The sequence below is a fragment of the Mastigoproctus giganteus genome, chromosome 2 (assembly GCF_048544385.1).
Source record: "Mastigoproctus giganteus isolate SK-2022 chromosome 2, ASM4854438v1, whole genome shotgun sequence".
Taxonomy (NCBI): Eukaryota; Metazoa; Arthropoda; class Arachnida; order Uropygi; family Thelyphonidae; genus Mastigoproctus; species Mastigoproctus giganteus.
The window spans coordinates 208,473,692-208,495,874 of NC_143576.1; the positions used below are offsets into that span (position 1 = coordinate 208,473,692).

General features: G+C 37.3%; 1 protein-coding gene across 2 annotated transcripts in view; it reads left to right on the forward strand.

Annotated features, from left to right (window-relative positions):
- The window catches only part of LOC150090018 (pleckstrin homology domain-containing family G member 4B-like), a 1,014,666-nt gene that overhangs the window by 255,338 nt on the left and 737,145 nt on the right, over window positions 1-22,183 (forward strand). The gene's annotated exons all lie outside the window — the stretch shown is intronic.

The window sequence follows — 22,183 nt, forward strand, 5'->3', positions numbered from 1 at the left end:
TTTGCAACTTAACGTGTTTCTCTGAAGCTGAAAAGTGATTTGTTACGAAGTCCATAACATAGAGGTGGTGCCTGCAGCAACGAAAAACTTTTTAAATCTGAATATAAAATTTTGTATATGAGTTAGGTTCCTAAACAGTTATGGAAATTACTTTAAGAAATAATGTATTTCTGATGGGTAAGCAAATAAAATTCGTTTTCAGTTGATTTATCCTCTTAATACATCTAACAATGCATGTATATGTCAAAAAGAGAAATAGTTAAAATGAAGTATTATGCATGGATATGCTTATAAGCTTTCCTGCTAACGTACTTAAAAATGGACCTTATTCTCCTTCACCTTTCTCTGTAACTGGCGTTGGTTGTGGGAAATGAAGGGAATCGTAGCTTTATATATATCAGCTGTCGGAGGTTGCAGCGACCCATGTCGACCAGGAACTACCTTAACGCCCTAAGGCGCCAACATGAAACTAAGAGAAAAGATTGTGGGTAAAGATAATATCTAGTAGTTTGTAGGGAACCGCTTGTAGCTACCCTCACTCTTACCAAAGGTCAGTAAACAGCTAATTGCACGGTTATTTGATGGCCTGTATTTACAGTCCTATTTAACCCCACAAACCCCACCTCCTCCTCCTCTCTCATCCTCTAAATCGTAGTGTCTGGTGTCCCGGATGTTAATGCCGAAATCATGGCATTTTTGGGGGAAGGTGGGGGAAGATATGTCGTTTTGGATAGTTGGTTGACGAGTATACTTCAACTAATGAGACTGAGTTAGACGGTTATTAGGAGTCGTTAACAATGCTCAACAATTGTGTCTCCGCAGAAGGCTTGGCTTTTCCTCGTTGAATGTTGGGGATGGACATGCTAGTGTGTAGACAGTATATACCCACACGCAACATAGACAGCTCCTGTGAAAGAGGAGGAATGTATGGTAATTGCTTCCGTATAATCATTACTGACCATTTACGTTTTCTTCGTGGAAAGTTTAATTGAATATTTACTTTTACTTCCAGACATAAGTTTCTCAAATAAAAATATCACCGTGTTTGATGACATAGAGCATATTCAGATATAATCATGCCAGAACATGCCATCAGGATTACGTGCTGAAGTAAAGCGATGAACCACGTCAGCATGTAACTCTGATGGCAGTTCTGGCATGGTTACATCTGAATATGCTCATATGTCATTCAAACACATTCATTCGCACAAACCATTCTAGAAATAACCAAGCCTCGTGTTTGTAAGTAGGGATGCTTACTACCTAACTGACTTCGTTACTCACGAGTAGTAAATAATGATATTATGTATTTTTTAATACTCTTTTATCACTATTTTTGTGCTTTAATTTGTCTAATAGATTGCTGTTATCATACGAAAATTGTTACAATTACTGTATTAGGTAATAGTAACCCAAGAAATTTCTCAAATAAAATATCACTTTGCGCCATGACCCTTACTTACTAATATGTAAAATTATAAAATAAAACTTTAGATTTTAGTAAGTAAGGATAATCATGGCTTGGTTATTTCGAGAATGATTTGTGTGGGAATGAATGTGTTTGAAAATTCCATGCTGTCCCAAATTAAAGGACTAATACGTTTTTTTGTAATTTTAAAACATTAAATAATGATTTGAAAACTAAGTATACGCATTTGGAATTTTGTAGCTGTCTTTGCACTTTTTAAAAATTATGTTAATTTAAAAAAATAAATAATTTTTCTGCTAATAATCTGGGAAGACCTCATAAGGTCAGAGGTGTTGTGTAGATATTTTGTTTTCTTGGTAATTTGAAATGCGCTATCCACTATCCACTAATTAGTAAAATCATGTGTAAGTAAATGTGTAAGGTACAAAAGACCCTAAATGTGATTTAGCGTCGTTAACACGAAAACCTATACGTGATTTTCTTAGGGTCATGAGCCTTTACGACCACCATATTCACACACTATTGTATTCTGATAGGCATACTTGGGGGATGGACAGGTGACCTGGGTAGGATTTTTTTATTTTTTGCTGACGCTCTATAGGCTTGCTTTCTTGCATCATTTTCCACTACTAATACTAATGCTAACACTAATTGTCATTTCGTTCCGACTTTATTAGAAACTGCGTTATTCTGATATGCTGATGACAGAAGCTGACAGGGTTTGTTCAGGGTAACAGAAAGAGCTATACTCAATCAAATAACAATCCGGTACAACAGTGGTAACCAAAAAAGGATAATTTCACAATGCACTACTCATCGTACCTTGTCACGGAGTGGGGAGGGGAGTATAGCAGCTAACGACCGAAACAGATTCCACAAGAAGGTACATATTGGCATAGTATTTAGGGTACGGCGCCACTGGTGGTCTCCCACAGCTACGCCTTCAGTACCCCTGTGAAGTATACAGAACTCTGTAAGTGCCAGAAGTGTGTGTGGCATGTTGTATGTGCATAGTATTATGTTGGGTTCTGTTGTTTCTCTGGCTTCTTGGCTTAAAACCCCTAGTGGGACCTTACGTTGCCCGCCACCACCACTGGGAGCTGAGCCAGGCTGCCATTATTCTCTGGCTGGACTCCGCCAGGGTCGCCTGAGCTTCCTGGACGAAATCAAAGTTAAAAAAAAAAGAGGAGAAGAAAAAAATGGTGAGCAAGTGTATTCGTCGAAGAATGGGAGTCAAAGCATGGAGGAAGATGGAAGGACGAAGGAAAAAAAGGGGTTTCTCCAGATGAGAAAGAGTAGGAATGAAGAGTTGGACATTCCTGGGCCGGGAAGCCCACCTGAGCCCAGGGACAGTAAAAGTTTGCAAGGCCAGAGTAATTCCATAAGAAGCAATCAGCAAGCCTCGGTTGGTCATTGGAGGTTTTAATTGTCCTGATTATCATCTGTCTGTTATGAGTTTGTTTGACGGTTGGCTCGTCTAATTTCAAAGACTGATTTCGCAAACTCAGTAAAGGCAAGGTAGCAACGCTCATCCTGCAGTAAGAGGTGCTCATTATGCTGTGGGTTTTCCTGTATTTCAGTTATTAACCTGAGTCGAGGTCTTCGTATATAGCACAAATATACATAATGTGGTCCCAACTGTCTTCATCTTCACATGTACATAGGGGATCATTTTCAATCCCCAGCGTTGTCAGTTTGAGCATGAAAAGCCCATGTCCTGTAAGGAGGAAGGTAGCTTTTAGGCCTGGTTAATACCAGGAATGAGACTTCGATCTAATAAATGCTTGTTGGTTTTTTTTTTTTTTTTTTTTAGGAGCATTAACAACTAAGGCCATATTGCTCCGGGATATGCGGTGGTCATTCCCTGACCTTTCCGCATCTTCCGTATTTGGTGGTGACGGGCTCGAACCCCGGTCTAATCAAGAAGCGTGTGCAACGCACTGCTGTCCTTCCCACCTGGCTACGGAGGCGCCTCTAATAAATACAATTGATGGGATGAATTTCCTGGTAATTATTCCCCTTGTCAGAGTTTTCCCAACTCTCTTGCCAGGTAAGTTGTTCGGTGATTTTCTTCTTTTCATGCCCGGGATCATTTGTGAGGTCAAGGGTAATATCAGCTATTGTCGCTGGAATGCCCTCTTCAAGCGTTGGAAGAGACCCCTGCAAATGACCTCCAAGTGGAGGGGCACATAGACTGCAAGGACCTGGAAGGTACAGTTACAGTGGGTTCGGGAACATCAAGGTTGGACAGTAGAAGATTGAAAATCGCTGCCTGAGAAATCCATGTTGTTTCACGCCGATAGGAAGACCAGCATAAGGCTAAAACAACATTAGTCCGTTGACCAATCCTGCCATGTGTGAACAACGCAGGCTAGTGGTGGCGGTGTAATGGTGTGGGGAGAGGGGGGGGGGGCATACGACAGTGTGCACATTGAGCCCAAGTGATATCAGTGAGGCAACATTTTACTTGTATCACTTGGGCTACAGTTTATCTGGAAATTGTTTCCGACCAATTGCAACCCATCGTGGCTGCAGTGCATTCATCTGCAAACGGGTTTTGCCAGTAGGATAATCGGCAAGTCTTAAAACCAGAACTGTACAAAATTGATTCGAGGAACATGAAAGTGAAGTCATCCTACTGCAGTGGCCTCCCCAGTCAGCAGATCTCAATCTAGTTAAACACCTATGAAATGAGATGGAATGAGCTCTTCGGAGGAGATCCAACCATCATATAATTTGCAACAATTGGGGGGCAGTTGAGTCAACACAGACCAGCATTCCTGTTGCATGTTCTCAACACCTTGTTGAGTCCATGCCACTATTATGAGAGCTAAAGAGGGAGTTAGGTGGGTGTACCTAATAAGGTACCCATTCAATAGTATTAGGTAAAACAACAACAACATGATCATGCCTGTAAATTGAATATATTTTGTGGTCTACCTGATTTTCTGAATGAAAAACACAAGTTTCTGGGAATAAGAATCTCATGATCCTCGCCCAAGATCGATGAATGGCTCTGTTACTAGCTATATGAATTCCTAATCAGAAATAAATTTATTGATTCAGCGCTGGAAAGAAAGTGTGTATGACGTAATGAGCACAAAATATAAATATTTGTTTCCCTTCTTTTTGCTTTCTCGGATAACTTAGTGATTATGATTAATGTCCTTCCACAGCATGTAGAAAGAAACTAGGATGGTGGTAGTGCAGTTAAGCATCAAAGCAACTAAGGCTGTGAGGCGTCATTATATTTTGTCTGTGAATTGCATTTGTTATTCGGTAGGTTTGCCTGTTTGCAGGATGAAAAACTCTACTTTCTGGGAGATAAAACTATTCTACCCTAGCATGAGACCGACTAATTCGTCCAAGTCTTGCTTGAAAAAAAAAAAAAGAAAAAGAAACATGAATAAAGGTTCCTCCAGTGCAGACGGATTCGATCCCAAGGTTCGATTCCCGTCTGGAATGGAGAACCTTTACTGACTTTTTTCACACTGTGGCCGAGTTAGTTGGTAAAGTGTAAAGTGTAGTGATGTATAACAGGTATCCCCCATCTCCGCGTTGCTTTCGTTGTTGGTGAACCAGCTCACTGGGAAGGACAGAGATTTGAAAAGTGTATGGATTTTGTATACGTGTATTTCTGTGTACCGTTGTTCATCTCGCCATTTAGCCGCTGGACCCCTGCTGAGGCCCAACGTTGCCCACACTTGGCCCCGTGGAGGCAGACCAGGTACACAGTAGATTCAAGTTTTACTCTGGCAGGCCCTGCCACCTAATTTCCTGAGATTTCAGTGGCTACAACCTAAAAAAAAGGGAATAACGCGGAGTTAGTTAGTATTGGGTTAGGTTATACGTCTAGGTTCGTTACCCAGAAACTGGCAAATTAACCATAAAATACACGCCGCTTACACTCACAGTATACTGACTCCGTATCCTTAGTTGCCTCGGTACAAAAATAAAGCAAAAACAGTTTATTGTTATTTGCAGTTTTGATTATACATAATCATATAATCATTAATCATTTACAAGTACCTTAATCGAAACAATTATGCCAAGAGGAAAGCTAGCTTTACTTGCTGGTCAATGAGCTGGAACTACATCCGAACCCGACCCGCATTGTTTGTACCTGCAACCCCCACAAAAAGAAAGAAAGAAAGAAATTAGCATTAGTAGAGGCATACGATGCAAGAAAGCAAGCTTATGCAGCATAAACCAAAAAACCCCCTTCCCATTTCAGCCCTCCATACGTTCCAAATGCCTGTCCAGCTCAGCCTTAAATTTATTTAGACTATCAACTTCCACAACAAAAGATGGAAGTCTGTTCTACCAATCAACTGCCCGCTGGCTAAATGCAAATTTCCGCACATCTATTCTACAACTGTCTTTCCTCAATTTGAAACTGTGCCCTGTCAGGTTCTTAATCTTAGCAAGAGGAAGAATCCCATCAGCATTCAGCTTGCTCAACCCATTCAAGGCCTTATACACCTCAATCAGATCACCTTACAGGCGCCTACTCTCCAGGTGCTGCAATTTGTAAAACTTAAGCCTTTCTTGGTAAGAGCACCTTTGTTCCCCTCACCAATCTTGTTACCCTTCTTTGTACTCGTTCTAGCAACTCTACATCCTTCCTAAAATGAGGCCTCCAGACCGTAATCAGTACTCTAGGTGTCTCCTGACCATTGCCTTGTATAATGGGATAATCACCTCCCTGTCCCTGCTAGAAAAATTCCTATATATCATTGACAAGACTCCATTACATGCCCTGGCAGCCCGTCTGCACTGCTCAGCGAACTTCATATTTGACAGCACAATTACCCCAAGGTCTTTTTCACTTTCCACTTCTCTGAGTGTAGTACTACACAATTGGTACATTTCTCTTTGGTTATTGCTACCCATATGCAGTACTTTACATTTGTCAATGTAAAGACAGTATGCTACTCCAACTGGATGTAAATAAGTTGGGCAAACGGACTGAGAAGTGGCAACTGAAGTTTAACATTGACAAATGCAAAGTACTGCATATGGGTAGCAATAACCAAAGAGAAAAAAACTATATATATATATATATATATATAGTTTTATATATAGTTTTAGTTTTACTCATATTCATATATATATATATATATATATGAATATGAGTTAAGTTAATAGTGGTAAGAGTTTTTAAAGGTAAAATATGATATACTAGCTTATCAGGTAAACCATAAACCATGGCGGGTACCCAACGTGACCTGGAAAAAATCAATCTATGCCATGACATAAGCAATAAATTATAAACATATATAAAAAATACCATTAAAATGTTAATTATGGCAATAAGATACATTGAAAGGGACTTTTTCGAGGGCTAACCCTTTCAATGTATCAACCATAATTAACGAGCTATCCGTTTCTGTAGTCATCGTCCAGCATAACTATGTCCAAATATATATGTAAAAAAGTAGTAAGTTAGAGCCAAAAGGTAGTGACGAGAATAAAATTTTGTAGTAAGTTAGAGGCCAAATGGTAGTAATAAAATTTTGTTAATTAATCCCAAATTTAGCAGTAAGCTGGCAAGATGACTGTTAGCCCGACGGATAGCCAAAAGTTTAAATTAAAATTATAGAAAGAGCTATAATTATTGTTAGGCATATGTGATAGTAAATGCAGTCACGGTAGTCTAAGCAAAAATAACAGTGTGAGCTATCGCTAACCAAGGCGAACGGAAAAGGTATAAGAATAGATATAGTACCTCAATCCCCCTCGAATACTCTAATAGTTCATGAGGTATGAATAAATAGGGATAAGAAAGTGAAAGTTAAACAGCAAAGAAAAAGCAAAATAATTAACATAGGATGTAACCTTATAGTAAGGTATCCTGGTTAGAATGCTTTACTTTATATGCATCCCATACATTTGTCTTCTCTGCAATGAGCCTCATTAATTCATCTGACATCCATTTAGGCTTAAACCTTGAACAGTATTTCTTAGTTGGAATGAAAAGCCTAATAGCCTCCAGAATTTAGTCCTTGAAGGCTTCCCATTTAGAATTCAACGTTGATAACATCATCAGTTGATCCCACTGTACAGAATTTAAAAACAGTCTGAGAGCCCTGTAGTCACCTTTACCAAAGCAAAAGCCCTTCCCTTTAGCCTTGATGGTAGTTACATCTTTAAGTAATTCCCACATCAGTACATTATGGTCACTGTCACCCAGTGGTTCCTTTATCTGCAAATTCTTAATGCATGAATAATCACTGCTAATAATCAGATCAAGACTATTACTCCCTCTGGTTGCCTCTCGAACATGTTGCTGTAGAAAACAGTCATTAAATAAATCCACAAAAGTCGTGCTAGTGTACGAGTGACCAACTCACAAGTTCCAGTCAGTACCTGGAAAGTTAAAATCCCCCATTATGAGACATTCTGATTTACTGGCCCACTCTATTTCTCTGCACAATTGCTCATTATACTCATCAGATTCATTAGGCCTATAACACATAAAAACTACTCTCATTTTTCCTTCCCCAATGCTTATGTCACACTAAACAGACTCAACATTGCATTGGCCACCATCATCAATTGGATGCACTTCCTTTGATTTTATGTGTTTCTTAACTAACAGCATAACCCCACCTCCCTTCCTGTCCTGTCTATCCTTTCTGTACACATTGTACTCCCCAAATTCCAATTCTGCACTGCTTATATATGTGTGACACCACGTCTCTGATATCCCAATAATATCTGCCTTTGATGTCTTGACTAGCACTTCAAGCTCATCAAATTTATTAACTATACTCCTAGCATTGGTGTACATGCAAGTATACATGCACCTGTTGCTACTTTTAGTTACATTAACACAGCCCATGTATTTACCTGTTCCACTCAGACTCCCAGCAGTCCTGGAAATCTCCATTACCTTGCTTTCCAGGCTGCTGCTCATTCTGATAGAAGCAGTGCAAGAATCACTTTTGCCTCTACCTGAGGCCACTGTTAACCTTTTATTCTGTGTATCCTCCCAAGCTAGCAGTTTTCCGACCCACCTAACACAGCCTCAATAGCATCAGCAAATATTCTTGCCCCCTTTCTATTTAAGTGTACCCCATCCCTGTAGAAGCAGTCTCTCCTGTCAACAAGCACAGACCAGGCTGAAAAAAATTCTACCCCTTGAGACTTGCACAATCTCTCCATGGCCGAATTGATTAACAAAGCTCTCATCATATATCCCCTCCTATCGTGTCTGGGCAGAATTGCAGACACTTTCACATTCAACCCTAACTCGCGACTTTTTTTCAACATTTACCTGTATTTTTTGAGTAAATCTGCAGATCTCTTACTCTTAATGTCATTAGTTCCAACGTGTACAACAATATCACTTTTTGTGCCCTTAAAAGATATCTGTTCTACAACGTCATCAACTTTTTCCCCTGGTAGACATACCCTTGTCCTGTTCCACCTATCCTTCTTGCATAGTATATTCCCCTTCTCCTGACAATAGAGTCACCGACAATAACTAGTTCCTTTGGGACCAGCGCATTCTTTCTCGGAGATTTTGCCTCTGTGTTGCCTGATGCACAGGAGAGCTCTGCCTTTGAGGTGGGCAGCTGGGAGCTTGATGCGCCCCTCATATTAATTTCTTCGAGGGCATTTTACCCTACACCTTAAGCTCTCGTAGACGCCCATCAGAACGCTGAGTTGGCGCCTAATTTCTTGACACTGTAGACACCTAGCACACATAAAGGCATCCTCCTTGGCTAGATCATGTCCTGTTTTAGAAAAGTCGGCAAACATTTCACATTTCGAACATTTTTTGAGACTGTGATGCGTTGGAGAATCGCTCTCTTCGTTTCTCCCCCGAGTCACAGCACTCTCGCTAGTCTGTAATCTTTGCTTCGCAGCTCTAGTCTGGGTCATGATTTCCATTTAAATACAATTTAAATAACAATGAAATTTAATAAGATTAATAATATTTTTGATTAATTGATAATACTATAATAAGTTAACAGATTCCTAATACAGTGCTTCGTATCACGCTACTTAGTTTTACTTTATACCTTACGCTATCAGTTCGAGATATACAGGGTGTCTCAGAAATACACGGCATAACTTCAGGAATGAGTTCCTCATATGTAGACAAGTTAGTTAGTTATTTAGTTTTTAGGAGCATTAGCAACTAAGGCCATATTGCTCCGGGATATGCGGTGGTCATTCCCTCACCTTTCCGCATCCTCCGTATTTGGTGGTGACGGGCTCGAACCCCGGTCTAATCAAGAAGCGTGTGCTACGCACTGCTGCTCCTTCCAACCTGGCTACGGAGGCGCCCCAATATGTAGACAATAAGAATATTTTATATCAACATAGTTCCGGAAATGCTTGGTTTCCGAGTTTTGAAGGTCTGTCTATGACACTTAACTGTTCACATCACCTTATAGTAATTGTTCAAAATGGCCACCTTTTGCCTGAATACAGGCCTCACATCGACGTCTCATGGACTCTCGAAGACGATGCCAAATTTCTGGCATGTTTCGTATTGTCCCACAACCTGCCACAATTCGATTGCGGAGAGTTTCTACATCAGCTACCGGAGTCTAATACACCAATGACTTTAAATGGCCCCACAAGAAGAAATCTAGTGGGTTTAAATCAGTTGAGCGTGGAGACCAGGCAGTTGGTCCACCTCTACCTATCCACCGACCAGGAAACCTTCGATTCAGGTAATTGTGGGCTAGGTGGCTGAAATGTGCGGGAGCGCCATCGTATATGAAGTGTGCTTGTTGACGAATGATAAGTGGCGTGTCGTCCAAGAAATCAGGCATGTTGTTTTCCAGAAAGTTTCTGTACGCCTGCCCTGTGAGTTTGTTTGGAAGTACATGGGGCCCAAATAACTTATCACCAAAAACACCAGCCCAGATGTTGAGGCTGAACCGCTGTTGTGATGTGATGGAAGAATTGCATGTGGGTTTTCCTCAGCCCATACATGCTGATTGTGAAAGTTTTTGATTCCGTCTCGTGTGAACTGTGCTTCATCTGTGAATATCACTAAGGCAGGAAAGTGAGGAGTTGTACGACACGGCTGCAAGAACCACTGGCAGAACATTACTTGCGCAGGGTAATCTGCTGGTGACAAGGCCTGTACCCGTTCCAGATGGTAAGGATACAGTTGGTGTTCTCGCAACACTCTCCAAATAGTCGAACGTTGAACAGCCAGTTGTATTGCTATTCTGCGTGTGCTGATTCCAGGAATGGCATGCACAACATCCAAAATCTGCTCCTCTACTTCAGGAGTCATAGATCTTGGTCGTCCTCTGTCGGCAGCACGAGGTATAAAGGTCCCATGTTCACAAAGGCGGCGATGGATACCTTCAATCGTTTTCCTGTCTGGACATCTTCGTTCTGGGAACCTTTCGTGGTACAAACGACGAGCCTCCAGAGCATTGCCGTCCGCCAAACCATACATAAAGTGCATATCCGCTCCGCTTGCTCCTGATTTGAGTACATGGTCCGAATGGAAAACCACCAGATTCTGTCAGTACCTTGTGATGAAGGAAATTACCTGCGGGGAGATAAGACATTCCAGTTAATAACTCGGGAACCAAGCATTTCCGGAACTATGTTGATATAAAATATTTTTATTGTCTAGATATGAGGAACTCATTCCTGAAGTTATGCCGTGTATTTTTGAGACACGCTGTATATACGTTACGCTATTTCTTATCGACTACAATATGGCGACTTAGTTCAACAATATTGGCGCCAACAGCGGGAGTCGTAACTTACAAAAATGGCTGGTTAAATTCGAAATAAGAAGCTATCGAACGCTACTAAACCTATTTAATATCTCTGTAAAACACAATGTACTATGTTAATTAACGAAGAATACGGTAAAAATTAAAAATACTTATCCCTTTACAGCAGCCAAAAATCCACCGACTGTTCTCTTCCGCGATCAGAGCGCCTACTGAGTACAAAGAACAACTGTTATGTTCTTTATATAAATAACTGATTAAGAAAATTTTCCTCAAATTAAAATTAAATTAAAAAAGAATGAAAATATATTCATAGTATAATTGATTTATTTAGTATTTATTTTTTATTTTTTTGTAAGCTACTGTACGGAAAGAGTACATCAGCAGTTTTCAGGTTCGGTTGTACACTCTTTTCTTCAATTAGAAATCCAGCTGTTGAAAACATTGTGGCTGGCTGTTGCCAGAAATGACAAAAATTAAATTTCCTCCGTTTTCCTACAGATAGGCTGGACGTATTGGCAAAAACCGGATGACACTGTATACCCTAAAATGTCATCTGCTATCTGACCCCGACAAAAATATATAAGATATAGTTATCGCTTTTGAACTACCGGTGACATCCATTCATGCTCCCCCCCCAACTTTCAGTCCTACTTAAAAATATAAATAATCATTATATTTTTTATTAATTATGTGAATACGCACTTTTTAAAATAATGTTCTTTAGTTTTATTATGTAATGAAGCACCCTTATACCAGGTGAATGGTTCAAAGTTAGTTTATTTTAAACACTTAATAAAGCTAACTTTGAATTATTCACGTGGTATAAGAACGTTTCGTTACATAATTAATCTGCGGATAATAAAAACATTAATATTGATTTCTTATCATTTCCAAATTACAATGTTACTTAGAAAAATAATAAAGATATTATTTTCTCCGGGAACTGCAAAATTAATTAAGACCCAAACCGCACCCCAACTCACATTGCAAGTAACTCAGGGCTTTTCGCGAGTATCCGATACAGTTCAACTCTACTTTGCGGGACTTTCAGAGGATCACAACTAACCATCATATAAAAAATTGGCTCGTAAAACTATTGCGGTGAGATGAAAGTTTTCTATGAATAAATTTGAATTTTGACCTCTTTTGCACTCTTCTTCTTCCATATTTCTTTTAAATACTACTAATGAGCATTGAAGTTGAAAGTATTACGTCGTTTGTTGTACTTAATTTCTTAAAAACTATATCAATGCATGCTTTAATTGCTAAGAGAAGTAAAATACTAGTAATTGTTTTGCTATCATATTTAGGAGCTAAGATATTTAGGCCATTGTTTCAATTTTTCATTGGCATTGTTATTAGTTCCCATTACAGATTAAATCTTATCTATGGTGGTAACATGCTGCCCGAAATAAAACACGTTACACGCAATAGATGAGGCGACCCAGTAACACGTGCCAGCTTGAAAAGAGAACTTTCAGTCATTGCTTGGACACACGAATGTTTTTGGACTCTTCTGCTTGAATAAGTTCAGTTTGATCATCCATTCTTCAACGATGTACCATCTTTTTTTTTTTTTTTTTTGTTTTTAAAGATGGAGAGAGAGAGAGATAAAAGTACGTATAAAATGGCACTTATACAGACCACACAAAGCATAATTTGGTACGTTTACCGATATCATAAGGAGTGATTTAGTGATGATAGAATCGCAAAGGCGGCTATTATCTTTGCTGTTCTTGTCTAGAAATGGGATCTGGGTTTTTTCAAGACATGCCAACAGTCACTTCAAATAAATAGCATAATCTCTTTGAGCTGTTAAAAATCAATAGATCTCATGACTTGGTTTATAAAGAGTCATTAATAAGACCACAGTAGAATAGGAAATTGACCGGTATATCGAGATTTCTTATCGACATAGACCTCTTTACTTCAGGAAGTTTCGGAAACGAGGAAGATTGTTTGCCATAAATCATCCAGTTAATGAATATGTGTGTGGAAACGAGTTGATCTTGTTAAAATGCATCCAAGTAATGAAATCAGTACAAGATGTATCTTAAGAAAGCTCCGAATCTAAGCAACTGACATATGGAGCTCTTACTTTAGCCCTGGTAAATCTGAAATGCGTACATGAGAAATGGGTAAACCAAATTACAATTGAATAAACAAATTCTCCTATAATGAATTGTATTAATTATACTGTATTTATATTTATTTCTCTTTCTAGACGGAACGAAATTTAACTAAAACTTATGAAATAAGACTACTTAATACAGATTTTATTTATTTATTTATTTTTTTGTATAAAGGAAGCTTCTGGAACACTGTGGAGATCGGTGGGTATGGAATATCCCCCGCCAAGACGGGGCTTGTGTATTATTATTTAAATAATACGATGGGTGCCAAGTGAGCCAATTTAAGGCTGTTTTTGGTATAAAGGTATAGGCTGTATTGTGCATTAGATAAATTTATAAACAACTCTTTAAACTTTTTTAACTCTTAAAAAACAAAACAAATTTTATAAATACTTCCACAGTGAAAGCATATTTTTGTCATCTTCTTTACTTTTAGATTTTTTAAATGTAATTTTTTATTTTTTCAAGTTTAAAACTTCCGAAACTGCGTTCCGGAAGGGGAAAAAAAAAGACACCAAAACAAAATTTTACTAACGCTGAACTGCAGCGCTTAATGTGTATATATATATATATATATATATATACAAATTTGTATATACACGTATGTATGTATACATTTCAGCTTGAAAGGATAATGCATCAGTTCTGTTGCATTAAGCATGAAAGATTAAAAGTACACTACGGTTGCTATGCTCTTCAGTTGATTTTGATGAATTTTAAATAAATAATAACACAGAAGTAAATATTCAAATTAAAATTATGTCAAGTACAAAAGATAAATTTAGTATGTTGAAGTTAAATAACAGCTGTCGTTTCTCTTCGCTATGACAGGCCTTTGATTTGCATCTTCATATTTTCAGAATTTCCACATGGTTAGATATCAATGGACGTGGAGGAAACAATAAATAGTATGAAAATAGGAATTTACAAGTTATTATTGTTATTATTTGGTTTTTAGGAGCATTAGCAACTAAGGCCATATTGCTCCGGTGCGGTGGTCATTCCCTAACCTTTCCGCATGCTCCGTATTTGGTGGTGACGGGCTCGAACCCCCGGTCTAATCAAGAAGCGTGTGCTACGCACTGCTGCTCCTTCCCACCTGGCTACGGAGGCGCCTGAATTTACAAGTACTGTAGTGGTAATAATACGCTGCGCACATAATTTAATATGAAATGAGGTAGCATAGTGGAAAATTTTCGCATCTTATCTTGTGGACTCCTTCGGTTTCCATGGCGGCTTTCTTACGCTTGCGGTTTTTTTTTTTTTTTTGATAAAATACAAATAACAGCTAAATTATAAAATTGTGAGGTTATAATTACTATTCGTATTAATATTAGTAAAGGCCAAAATATTCAAGGAAGCCAGGCTTATGCTGAATCAGCAAAGCCTGGTTGTCTTGTATCTTGTTTCGCGATGACCTCTTCTCTGGTCATGCATAAAAAAATCCGGGACAACCACAAGGTAATACACCTGTATAGTACCGACCTGACTGGAATAAACTGCTTTCCTGGGTAGTTGAGTTAAAATTTGAGGGTCGACTGGATCGATACAGTGTCTCATACCAGTCTAACTAACTCATACCGCATTGCTTCAACCTATTCGCTCTACGATTCATTTCTCTTCAAAATCGGTACTTGTGCTTATGTCCGCTCTAATATTCCTTTTCAGAGAAATTCCACTGAGGAAACTCTTCTCTTTGATATCCTCTGGATTAAAATATCTCTATCTGTACATGGAAATGTTCTCCCAGCTCCACTGATCTGAACTCTTTGACGTTCTATCTTTGAAACTCAACTTTTTCCACTTTGACTTTCCTAACAGGGAGGTAATTTTCCTTTGTGATTTTAGTGTTCGCAATACTAGTTGGCTTCAGTTTTTTAGTTGCATAGATCCAGCTGGACAAGATGCCTAGGCTTTTCAAACAATTACTAATGACCTAGCACATATTATTCATTTTCCTTCCAGAATACCATACAATCCTAACCACACACCAAACACTCTCGATCTTTATCTCAAATAACCCATCATAATATCGGGTCAATGTTAGTAGTCTTTTAGGCACTTCAAATCACAACTTGGTGATAGTCTCTTCTCCAGTGAAGTCTCTCTCTCTCTCTCTGTCTCTCTCTCTCTCTCTCTCTCTCTCTCTCACACACACACACACTGCCATTCTCAGCCTCGTTTTGTTTGGCTTTTAAGAATGAAATTCTTTATTCCACATTCCACCTTAAAACGTCCATCTTTATTTAAACCTTGATTTTCCAATTAATGCTCTATGGCTGTTCAAGATAAGAATGTTTCATATCGCGATTGGGACGCATCTAAACCTCCAGCGTCATTTTCTTCCTACACTAAAGCTCGCAACAATTGTAAAACAGTTATTTATTAAACCAAACTTGATTTTGAACAGGCTAAGAGTAAATAGCTTGCTTCTTCTCGAAATGGTAGTCGAGCATTCTGGTCTCTTGCCAGAGCTGTCGGCTTCAACTTCTGTCCTTCTATACTCCATCTCTGTTAAAACCTGATGGGTCTTTTGCATCCTCAGCTAAAGATAAAGCCTACTGGTATCCTATTTTTCTTCTGTCTGTCTGTCTTGTTGATGATCTTGTTAAAGCTCCTCCTCCTTCCATACACTCTAACCAGTGCCTCCTGTGGTCTTCCAACAGAAGTATGTTAAAAGAGTTGTTAAAAAATCTTGGTGTCAAGAAAGCTCCAGGTCCTCATGTCATTTCTCTACTTTTCCTAAAAACTTGTACCCTTGTTCCTATTGCATGTTTCCTTTTTTATACTTTTTTATTCCGCCGGTGTTTTCCCTTCTTCTCGTAAATTGAAATTTGCTGATATTCGGCAGTTCCTAAATAGGATAACAAATCTCTCCCATCCAGTTATGCACAATTTCATTTACCTCTACTTTTTCCAAAATAATGGAGAAATCCATCAACTGCCAACTCTTCAACTGTTTCTAAACCTTCAATTTGATCAGGGTTGGCAGTGTCGATCAACTGTTGATATATTATTGATTACTCATCTTTGGACAAATTCCATGAAAGTTTTGGCGAAACTAGAGCAATTGCTCTTGCCTTTTCCGCGAAATGGGAAAAGCTTCCCATTTCGTGGATGTTCTATTGTTTTTTGCAATTGGGTATCCAGTTTTTTCTCTTATCGCTCACTGCGAGTGATGGTAAATGGCTCTTTGTTTTATAACTTCTGCACTAATGCTGATCCTCTGCAAAGTTCAGTTCTTTCTTCTACTCTTTTCCTCGTGTATATTAGTGACCTTCTTCTAGTGACCAGAAATCCTAATCATAGTTTTGCTGATGACAGCAAACTACATTCCACCTTCAAATTTGAGAAATTTTGTCCTGGACAAATATCTTCAACTTCTCGAATAACTTCCAACACGTCTTTAATGTCTGCTCTCCAGGTAATTCTTCAGTGGGGCAAAGAAAACTTAGTTAACTTTAATTCCTCTAAAAGTTCATCCCATCTTATTTGGTACAAAAAAGAGTCTACTGCCCCTTGCTTATCTTCGATGATATTCAGATTTCTAGACAAGATCACGTATGTTTACTAGGAATTACCCTAACTTCTAATCTCTCTTGTCATAAACACATCAAAAATATTGCTTCCTTTACATCTAAAAAACTGTTTTCATTTTTTCTCTTGGCGTTACTTTTCTTCTAAACAGCTACTCGTTCTGTTAAATCTCAAACCTCCCTACCTTGGAATATTGTTCCCACATCTGGGGTGGTGCTCCCAGAACCTCTCTCAAGCTTTTAGACTCTATTCAAAAGAGGACTGTCTCTCCACTCTGTCTCATAGATATTCACTTTCTGCTGCATGCCTTTTCTATAGATACTTCCATGGGTACTGTTCTTTTGAATTGACATCTGTAATTATCCCACTCTCTTCCGAAGAAACCGAAACACGAGCCGCAACCAGTAAGCTTCTAGTCACTCTCCGACTCCAAACTCACAGAACCAACTCTTTCCTCTTCTTCATTTTTCACTTCTATTTGTATTTTCTAGAACAACCGTCCTGTATATGTATTTCCTGAAAATTACGATCTACAGAAATTCAAGTCTAATAAATAAATAAATAAATAAATAAATTTTCAGTTTATACTCCGGGACGACCACACAGTCAGAGGAATTTACAAGTTAACAAGTATCTTCTATCTCTTCGATCTAACCCAGACGTGGTACTAATTACTATAGGTTCGTGTTCATAAAATCACGCTGCTATCTTACAGCATTACTACAACTTCTGATCAGCAGCATTTTATTACCACTGTTCTCCCTTTCTGTGTTTCCATATTATGAAGTTATAATTAAGTTTATAAAATTATGAGGTTATAATTGAAATATAATTCAGAAGTCTTCTATTGAATTCAACCGTATTTTCCCTCAAATTTCCAAATGACAAACTTGCCATTTCATGCATTGAAATAGATGGACCTCATAGAAATTTAACAAGTATCTTCCTGAAAATACAGAAATTCAGAAATACACATACAACCTTCACCATGGAATGAGTATCTAAACAGCTGCAGTTGTGGCTGACAATATGTAGGATTCTTATTACTTATAAATATGGAATGATATAAAATACGGTTAATATTTTGTAGTTTCTCTTTTCTAAATACTTCTGCCTATTTGTGACCATTTCAGATGATGGATATAATACAATAGTGTTATGCAGTTATACAGTTCAGCACGTCTTTTGTTTATTTTCTGTTCTTTTTAAAAATCCATGACGTGTTTGACAGCAGGATACCCCTCCTTTCCACAAGCTTCGCGGTGAACCAGAACTGCAACTAAAAATACTCTAGTTACATGGGGTTTTTTTTTTTTGTTTTGTTTTTTTTCCGATATGCATTACTACGCAATGGCAGGCTTGATTTACTCTGAACTCGGTTCATGAAGCGTTCGCAGACTGATAGGATTAATTGATTATGTTAACGACAGGAAGAACAAAATAGAATAAAAGCGATTGCAATACTGATTTCTTCTGGGAATTTTTTCTTCTCTCTTATCTCATAAGTAAATATCGTATTATTTCCTCAAATGTCTTCTTACCCTTAACTCCTCTTCTCTCCTCAACTGCAGAAGATGATTAAATTATTTACACATGGCAGATCAGGATTGAAGTACACGTGCTTTCTTATTGCTATGTTTCTTTTTAATTAAGATGTACCCATCAGTAATGTTCACACAACTGAAACACTTCCACGACAGCTGTAGACTTGCTAATATTTTGCACACGAAATGGATTTTAATATTTTTATATATTGTAGTCGTGCTTAATTAATCGTGTACTCACTTCCACTTAAGTGGAAGAAGTGAGTACAGTGTGAAGTGTTTTTAATAGTTATTATGCAAATTCAGCAGCCATCAGAAATATAAAGGAGAGATGACAGTCTGAAAGAACAGATAATTTTTGAATGGCATGCAAAGAAAATTAAGCGGCTATTTTTATCATTCCCCAAGTTCTTTTTTATTTTATTCTTTAAGGGTATTATAGTGAGTATTAATTTTATTTTTAACATATTTTTGTTCATTTGTTTTTACCACTCGTGGTTTAGAGAATAAAATTCAGAAATTGTCTTCCGTTTAATTTTTTCTGGTTCCAATATGTTGGACAGACAACTTTGAGTAGTCGAGACCCGCTAATTTTTCATAAAATCGGACACATGTCCGATTTTCGAAAAATTAGCTGGTCTCGACTACCAAAGTTGTCTGTGCAACTGTCTAATAAAGTTTCGATACTTTAGGATCTCCACATATTTTTTTACTGTATGTTCCAATATGTTTGAAAATGTCTCCAGAAGCGGAATTTGTCATGTACTAGTGAACAATTAGAACTTGGATAACCTTGTGTGCATTATCTGACCATCGCTCGTTCCAAGTAATAAGTGAACGAAATGACACTTGAAAAACTAAATTAGCCTAGGCTTCATTTTATTTTCTGAATTTTGTTTCTGACTACTCTAAATGTCATTCAGATTGTGACTTTAATTGGAGAGCTGATGATCCATTAACCTTAATTGTTCACCGTTAATGTCATAAACTTCTCAAAACTAGGAACGTAGTGCAGAAGCCGAAAATAATCTTAAAAAAAAATAAGCTGTAGGTCGATTAAAATATATAAAACACTAAAAAAACATAAAAATGAATAAAATAAAAAGACGAAGACTATGACACGTGAATTTGCTGTGATTTTATACCTTATATTTGAAAACACACACACACCCAACAATTTTAACGTGAGAAGATGCGAAACAACTGCACTCATCAGTTTAGCTTTTCTATACATCTAAATGCGCCTACTGTGAATGAACATCACATACAACTGTTTTTATTATTATTATTTTTAGAATTAAAAGAACATTGGTTAAAATTCTTTTAACCAATGTTCTTTTAATTCTTGTCAGAATTACTATGATGGTGTTTTTTTTAGATTGTACTGAGGACGGAGAAAAACTTTCCCATTGCAAAAAAAGCAGTTGATAGACAAAATTTAAATTTAAAAATCGTAAAATCTAAATGGCAATATTCATCTGTTTTTAACAGCAAATTCCAATTTAGTCCAAATACGAATAAGCGAGGATAAGCTGGTAATTTATGCTCGATAGAAACGAAATACAGTTAACAAATTTCTCCTTAGCTTATAAAATGTGCATCGATTGTCATAATCGGAAGCTATTCCAAGATAACTTCGGATATGGCAGTCTGTATTTCAAATGAAACCTGAAATATCGATTGCTACAGCCGATATGTTTATTTATTACATAATATGATTAATTCCTAGATAACTCCTTGCGGTATTTCACATTTCATCTGAAATACCGCAACGATTATCAAGGAATTAGCAATATCGACAATATATAACGCGTCCCTTTTCTCAAAAAAAAAAAAAAAAAAAAACCCTCTAAATTAATCATACATCTTGGTTTTAACAATATTATTGAAAGGAGAAAGAAAATATTGGAATGCAATACGTAATCCTTTCGACGGCATTTTCAATCAGCTGAGAAAGTAGTGATGGAGATTATGTATTCTCAAATGAAAAAAAAGCGAGCAGGAATTAAGAGCGATCAGTGAACTCCCAATGACTATAAGTAAATAAAATATTGCCTGTCCGCTGCACCAATCTCCCTTTGAATTGCTTACTTTATCGCTCTGACTGACTGGATTTAGAGAAGTTTGTCGGAAAATAATCTTCCTCTCCTCTTTCCCCATCATTCGCGTGACCCTAGAGTCTCTGTGCTAGTTGTGGTAAGTACAACACCCTGGTGAACAGTTGTAGAGAATTAATTCTCTGTCTTATCTATGGGTTGTTGTAGTCACGTACACTCGCGTTATTTGAATGGGCTCATTTGTTTTACTACCTAACTTCCTTCTAGGCTTTGGGGAGGGGGAAGGAGATCTTAATATTCTTTCTGGTTTGCTGAACTGAGCGTTCACTACCGATGAAATCCGTAGATATTTCGAACAAAATTAGTTTTTTTTTAGTTTTTTTTTTTTTTTTATCCCTCTCGAGACGATTGCGCTTTTATGAGAAAACTCATCACTTCCTTTTTTATGTTATTATAAAACAAAACCTGAACATGTGTTCTCTTAAAAATTCCATTAAAACAGAATCCAAAACTAAATAATTAATCTTCACTAAAATGAGCTATAGTTTCACAATAATTGCAACAACAAATGAAGATATGATATTTGAAACATATCCTTAGTGAGCTAAAATTTTCCAGGAATACTGCTGGAATTCCTTTTAAGGATCAGAAATTAGGAAGATATTGGTTTCATTTCTATTATTATTTGGTGAGGAAATAATATACGTATACAGACAAAACGATGAGCGCAGTGAATAAACTGAAATATGTAATTATTCATGTTCATTAACAAGATAGCTTTGTTTCATCTATTTTTCATTAATGTTTGTTTGCACTGAGGGTTATTATTAAAACCTCACTAAAATTATTGATAATTTAACGTAGCCTGCAGAGCATAGCATTAAAGTTGATGCTCTCCTGAGGTGAATAGACAATTGTTATGTATAATACATACTCTTTTCTGTAGTTTGATGGAAAATTGTTTTGTTGTCCTGTCTTCATGTTTTATATTGCAGCTTTTGTGGAAAGACATCTAAAAATAACTCCCATTAAAAAGTTACTTAATTTTGTGAAAAATAATATTTCTTTCACCAAAACTATATATACAGTATATATCACCAGTTATATTTGAGTTGATAGTAGCAGGATACGAATTTATATTTAATTATAAGGAATCGAAGAATGATAAGTGCAGAATCACCGGGTTCAGGTCCCAGAAAACGTATATTGTTTCTTATTGATACTTTCCAGAATCAACTCAAAACTAGGAAAGCAGTGCAGCTCTTAGTTTCTAGTTTTAAAGTTAAAAAAAAAAAAAAAAAAAGCGAACATTAGTGAAATAAATCCTAGTTTTGAGAGGGGAGAAACCTAGAAATTCTATTCAATTGCTATTCAGAAATAAAAGCTATTTATTATTATGAGTTTGCCCATCTGGTATGCTGATTGGTAGATGATTAAGAAACTGTGGAAACTGTAAGCGTTTTCCCTATGTTCTGTCCGGGGACAAGCAACGCCCAGACAGTATTTTTTCTGCTGGTCTAAAAATCGCCAGGGCTCTGTGATGCTGAATTCGGAACTGAAATTTTACTCACATGAGTATAGATCAGCAAAGAGATAAATGGAAACGAGTGTCATGTAAACCATCGTGTAAAGCGAAAACGCATTACTCGGAAATCGTTCTCATTCTTAATTTTTAAGAATTTATATTAAAATATAGTTATATTTACATACAGAATAATTTAATATGTGCTATATATATAATGTATGCAGTAGTAGTAGT